Below are 7,192 nucleotides of genomic sequence, written 5' to 3'. Positions count from 1 at the left end.
AAAAAATCATTTCTTCGAAAACATGTTCAAATATGTTAGAACACGTTAGAGTATGCAGCATACCAAAAATGATTCATTTTCGGTATAAAAGATTTTCTTTTTGGCAGCACATTTTACTAGCAGTCGAGTTCAGAGTTTATTCAATGTTATCGATGTTATATCAGTATGTGTATGCTTAATGGAAAAATGGATTTTGCTCATCTCACGAGAATGAAATGATGGGCGAAGAAATAAATGATCAACATGAAGAAATAAATGATCAACATAAAGAAATGTCTGACCAGGAAATGTCCGATGATCTGTCAAGTGATTCGAGTTTCGACAGTGACATGGAGAACAATAATGAAATAATATATCGAGATTTAAATCGAGCTCAAGTAAACGCCTTAAATCCTGTGAAAAAATGTGCTACATTGAGTTCTACTACACTGAAGGTCATGGAAGATATTGCTCAATATTGTAGAAATAAACGATCAATTTTTAAGTCTTCGTGTCGTTCGAAAACCAACATATGTACAACCTCGGAGGATATTCCTGTTCGGAATGTAAAAATTTACAATTATCAAATAATGCCTTGTAACATGTGTCCTATTTGCACACAGTGATACAAGGTGAAAATTTTGTCAAAGATACAAAAATAGACTAAAAATATACATTTCCTCAAAGCTTTTTTTAATGAAAAGATTGTGAAAAAGAGGATATTATAATATGGAGCAAACAGAGCGTGAGTTGGTAGAGCATTCCGCTCAGTTGAATATACAAGAAGAGTACGTCGCATGGGAACAGCGTTGCGATGTATTTATCGAATCGCTGGAAGAATAGAGTCGTGTTAAACGATTATCGATTGGGATCAAACAATCGTTGATCGCTCGTATCGCGCGACTTGAAAGTTTTAAAGAGTCAGTGCGTGATTGTTTTGTGCAAGTGGGTGCCGGGTACAGTGCGAGACTCCGATGGCGTGAGATAGATACGGCATTCGAAAGCCGTATACTGACCGGTGCCGTGAACTCCAGGCACATCAAGCCTTGCCAATTCCTCGAAGACGCGAGTGAAATTGTGCTGAAACGTGTGCGAGACGTTATGCAGAGACATAACTCTATAAAGATAAATATTGTATTCAATGGTGAATTCAAAACAGGTGATAAATGTGTGAATAAAAATATCCACAAGAAATTATGAACTCTTCAATACATATGATTTACAAGAATGATAAGCGTCGCGCATCATCGAGCCTATCCTAGCATCACTGGAGGAATTCCAGGAACGCGATAGTGGGCGCTGAATTTGACTTTCAACAAATACAATCCATTGCACGCAGATTATCACATTGAATTATCGCGAGAAATTAAGATAAAGAAAACAGTAATCAACGTGCAATTCATGGACAATGCGTGCTTCGCGTCAGTGGCTGCCGTACACACACCGTTTCTACACGGCTAGTAATCATACAAATAGGGAATCCTCATATCAGCTATAATACCGTATTAAATCTCCAAGGCTTCAGTTTCCGATGACACTGAACTAAATAATAAAATTCGAAAATCAGAATAATATCTCCATCAATGTACGGTATTGAGGAACAGAAAAAAATTCTTCCGACTCACCAGCTAAAAGAGGGACAAGCATGTTAATTTGCTGCATGTAGGATCCAAGATGATAACGCGAGGCATTTTGCGTTGATTAAAGATCTGTCCCGCCTCGTGAGATCGCAAATTATTAGATCCAAGAATAAGAAATATTTCTACGATCGGTAAGTATAATGAGAAAAAAAAATCGATAAAACAATATTAAAAGAAACAGTAGTAAATATAATAATAATTTTGTATGATCTTTTCAGGTGTCTATATTACTTCAATACAAATGAAAAATTACAGTCACACTCAGTAGACTGCGGTAAAATGAATGACTGCACCATTCGACTGCCTAGCAAGAAGGAGTGACTAAGCTTCAATAACTACTGCAGGAAGAAGCGCATCTTATTCGTGATCTACGCCGACCTGAGGTGCACATTGGAAAAGATGGAGAGAGAATAAGTCTACACACATGTATCAGCAACACAAGGTACTCAGTATCGAGTATTACACGCGTTGTTCGATTCGCTGTCGAAATATTGTTTTCGTTGCAGTAACGATTGTATTGCGTGGTTCATCGAGGAACTCCGAATCTAGCGCATAAAATAAATATTGTCTTATCTACTAATGTTCCCATGGCAGATTTCATGCGAGACGATTGACAAAAATTTGACAGCACCATGCACTGCCATGTGTGCGAAAAACCGTTCGCGCCTGACGACACACAAGTACACGATCATTGTTACTTGACAGGGCGATTTAGAGGCCCCGCACATTCAAATTAAATTATAAAGATTCACACTGTTTTACCCATAGTTTTCCATAATTTATCGAGATACGACTCGCATTTTATCATCAAAGAAATAGCCATCACGTACGAAGGACGTGTAGACATACTTCCTATAACTAAAGAAAAATATATTTCCACAAAACATGACAGAACTAAAAATGAGCAGAAGAAAACTTGTGTAAAATTATGTTTTATAGATTCTTGTAAATTTCTCGCATCAAGTTTAGAAACATGAAGTTTGACGTCGATATCTAAAGATAAATTGAAAATTATACAGTCAGAATTTTTTAATCTCAGCGCAGAGGATTTCGATCTGCTCGCGAAAAGGTGTATTTCCGTACGAGTACATTGACTACGTCGAAAAGTTGGAGAAAACCGAACTACCATCGCATGATTTTTTTTTTACGGATATTATAACGGATATTATAATTCTTTAACGGATAACACGATATCTAAGAGCGCACGCCGTCAACATGTGGCGACGTTCTCCATTCAAACGCTCGATGAATATAGCGACTTGTATCTGTAAAAACAGATGTCTTGTGATGTTGTTGGCCGAGAATATATTTGAGAATTTCCGCGATAGTTGCATCGCGAGTTACGGGCTCGACCCCGCGTCTATTATATTTTACCGAGTTTCACGGAGGTGCCATGTTAAAACATACCGGTGTAAAATTTGAATTGCTCACAGATATCGACATGGTCATGTTTGTCGAGCGCGATATACGCGGGCTAAGTCAATGTTCCAACAGGAACGCACAGGCTAACAACAAATATAATGCAGTTGTACAATCGATGTATCTTATGTATTTCGACATTAACAACTTGTACGATTGGGCAATGTGTCAACCATTGCCATACGCCGATTTTCAATGATGTAGAAAATTTTAACGTTATGGATGTCGCATTAAATTCCTCGACAGACTATATTCTCAAGGTAGACTTGAAGTATCCACAACATCTCCATAATATTCATGCGGACCTATCGTTTTGCTCAATGCGCGAGAAATCATCCAGAAGACAAGCTCCTCGCTATGTTACATGATAAAAAGCGTTACATGATTCAATCGTAATCTAAGTATATCAATGTACTCGCTACTCTACGCATCACAAAGATCCATCGTATTGCAATTTGCGCAATCTTCATGGCTTCGTGAGTATATCGAACTCAATTTAGAACTCGCGCGAACAATGAGTTTGAGAAAAATTTATACAAATTAATGAACAATGCGGTTTTCGACAAGGCCATGAAGAATGTGCGCAACTAAATCGACATGCGACTTTTAACGCGTTGGGAGATAAGGTGTAGAGGCAATGATCGCGAAATCAAATTTTCATAGTTGTAATCTTATTCATAGTTGTTGTCTTTTCGTTTGGCGAGAATTTGGTCGCGATAGAAATCGCGCAAATTCGAGGTGAAATTCAGTAAACCGATATACGTAAGTATGTGCATCCTTGATATATCTAAAACATATTTGTATGATTTTCACCATGAGTATGATACCGCTATTTCGTGATAAATGTAAAATTATGTATATCGATACTGATAGTCTCATATATCATATGGAATGTGACAATGTATATAACATTATGAAACATGATATAAATAGATTTAACACAAGCGATTACTCTATCGATAATCCATACGATACATCGCTCGCAAATAAAAAAATTCCTGGTCTCATGAAAAAGAACGAGAACAATGATGCCATCAAGACTGAATTCGTTGGACTTAGAATGAAAATGTAAGCTTTATGTGTACAAAGAAAGAAGGAAACGAAAAAGGTAAAGAGTATCAAGAGCAACGTTGTGGCAAGATCCATAATGTTCGAGGATTACACTCGATGCTTGAATGACGCAATCGAAATGTCGCGCAGGCAGTCGTGCATTAGATCAAAATTGCACGAGGTGTACACAATTTCGGAAACAAAAGTCGCTTTAAGTCCGATGATAAATGATATATCATGCTGAGTTCCACCGACACGTTGATATGGAGACATTACCGGTGTAAATAAATTTGTATATAGTATGCATATATATTAGATGTACAACTTTGGTTCCGCCGTTTTTTTTCCGAAATTCGAGGCTTTATTGTAAAAAATTGGTTATACATTTATGATTCAAAGTATTGTCCATCGCTGGCCACTACTTTCTCCCATCTTTCGGGTAGCGTACGAATCCCGCGTCGAAAAAACTGATCATCTTTTGAGCCTATCCACGAATTGATCCAATTTTTTACTTCTTCATAAGACCGGAAGTGCTGGTCAGCCAGGCCGTGTGCCATTGATCGAAACAAGTGATAGTCAGAGGGAGCAACGTCTGGAGAATATGAAATGGCGGGTGGGATAGGACTTCCCATTTCAACGTTTCCAAGTATGTCTTGACCACTTTCGCAACATGGGGTCGAGCATTGTCGTGCTGCAAAATCACTTTATCGTGTCTCTCGTTGTATTGCGACCGTTTGTCTTTCAATGCTTGGAACCACTCAACGACACCACTCACGATAACTTCTCTCACTTAAGGCAGCATCACCATATGCTTCTACAAGCAATCTATGAGCCTCAGCTGCAGATTTCTTCAAATTAAAGAAGTAAATCAAAAGTTCCCGCAAATGATGCTTATTCAGCTCAAAATTTGATATTTTCGTACAGAAAAAAAATAAATGCTGATACAAAATTGCTAATATTTCAAGGTTATGGTGTTGCTGGATGTCCAATCTTACGATAGTACGATCGTTTTACATCAAACAATTTATTAGTGGCGCCATCTTTTGCAAACGGCGGAAACTTATTTGTACTCAATATATATAAGTAATAACTAAGCATATTATATATAAGTCTAAGTATCTATCTTAGTATCTCATCTTATTCTCGTATCTTCTCCTCCAAGAATTCGCTAAAAGACTCAATGAAGTCCAACAAATCTTGAACCTCCCGGTTAGTAAATTCAATATCATCCTTAACAACTTCATCTTGATTTACAACATCATGAACTGAATCAGCACGCTGTAGTGGTATGTGGGACAACATGATTACAGTATAATTGAATACCAACGACTAAGAAAGCAAAAAGAAAGGCGGAAAGAAATATAATAAAATATACGAAAAAATTTTTTTTGCATATGTTATCAACAAAAACATTAACCAATAATGATACATTTATTTCAGGTCAGATGATCGCTGGTTCAACAATCGGACAACATATAAAGAACGAAGCTTGCAAAGTAAAAAATTTTTTATATGAGTCAGGATTATATTATGAAAAGTTAGGAGAATTATAGCAAACAGAATCATCATGGAAGCTGGTGATAAATATTGATATTGGCTCGATAAATAAGCGAATTCACATACTACAAGATTATATCGATCATGTTCATCACCTGTGTAAAATCCAGAAAGACGCAAAAATATGAAATAGCTAATCGAAGCAGGAAAATAATTACTTTAGTCGATCGAATAAACACCATTTATCAAACAACCCAAAATAAAAAATGTGGATTGATGGAAGGCTCCATTGCTAAAGCACTTTTTGGCATTATGGATGCTTCAGATGAAAAAAATTATTAAAGAACAAGTTACGATTCTGAATAATAAACAGCAAATACTTCATCATTATGGCAAATCAATTAAAAATTCTAAACACCACAATCGCGCATGTCGATAAGTTAGAAGAAGTAACCAGCTACAATTACTTTTTAATACTAGAATAAATAGCAAGATGGCCAAACTTAAGAGAGAAAATGGAATATTTTCTTACATTAAACGCCATTATTACGGACATCTTGCAAAATATAAATTGTATTATCGAATACTTCATTTTTGTTGAAGAAGGAAAACTACATCCTAGAATTATACCAATAAATGATCATAACCAACCTGAAAGAAGCTCAAATACATTTGCCATTTCTTTTTCAGCAGTCAAATTAGCTTGAGATAGAAAAAAGCATCACTGTCAGTGCGTGTTATGATGAACAAATATATACACCATTTTGAAATTCTCTCTAATCTCTTATCCGAAATATGATATACTCAAGATCATACCATTACTCACATCCGACCATGATAATGTGTTCATTCTGAAGATCAGACCATAACCGTAGATAACGAAAATCAGCATAATGATGACATTAACACGCGAAAATTAAGATGTAAACAAATTGACTATACTTATATTTGAGAACACACCAATCCTATATACCACGAAAATACAAATTTGTTATGTGAAATTCAAATGTATATGCAAAATTCTAATTCTAAGATATTGTGTGTAACATGATATATTAAATCTAATCATTCCATATGGATAGTTCTCGAAAATCAACGAGCATGGCTATACTCCATCCTTATGAACAAACATCCTTACAAACAAACAAAATAATTTACTATAGACTGTAAAAATCGCAAGGAATATAGAACGAAAAATTGTAAGAACGGGACAAATTGCATACGGAGAAAAGTAAATTAACAATTGCAGACATGATTGTAAAAACAATAGGAACCATCAAAGCTACAACCATTCAAACTCGCTTACCAGAGTACAATTTAATCCGTTTGCGAAAACTAGAGCATAAGGACTTAAGCTAACCGGAACTAGTAAAATTAAGAAAAATTATTCGCGACCTGACGGAATTAATGGATCTAAGCGTTAAACTACAAGATGTAACAGCAGAATTAAAAAACGCATGAGAGTCATTATTTCTGCCGGAATCTATTATATATATATATATATATATATATATATATATATATATATATACTATATATATATATATATATTATTAGTATATTATATATATATATACTATAATATTAGTATACAACGAACAAAGTAC

The 7,192-nt window shown here is 35.5% G+C and overlaps 2 pseudogenes; both read left to right on the top strand.

Moving 5' to 3' along the window:
- Window positions 1-218: 218 nt before the first annotated feature.
- On the top strand, window positions 219-3,237 carry LOC105626810 (annotated as a pseudogene).
- Window positions 3,238-5,861: 2,624 nt separating this feature from the next.
- LOC105626809 lies at window positions 5,862-6,454 on the top strand (annotated as a pseudogene).
- The last annotated feature ends 738 nt before the right edge of the window (window positions 6,455-7,192 follow it).

Source organism: Atta cephalotes, assembly GCF_000143395.1.
Source record: "Atta cephalotes unplaced genomic scaffold scaffold00006, whole genome shotgun sequence".
In the NCBI taxonomy this organism is placed as follows: Eukaryota; Metazoa; Arthropoda; class Insecta; order Hymenoptera; family Formicidae; genus Atta; species Atta cephalotes.
This window is presented reverse-complemented; position numbering and strand designations above follow the sequence as displayed.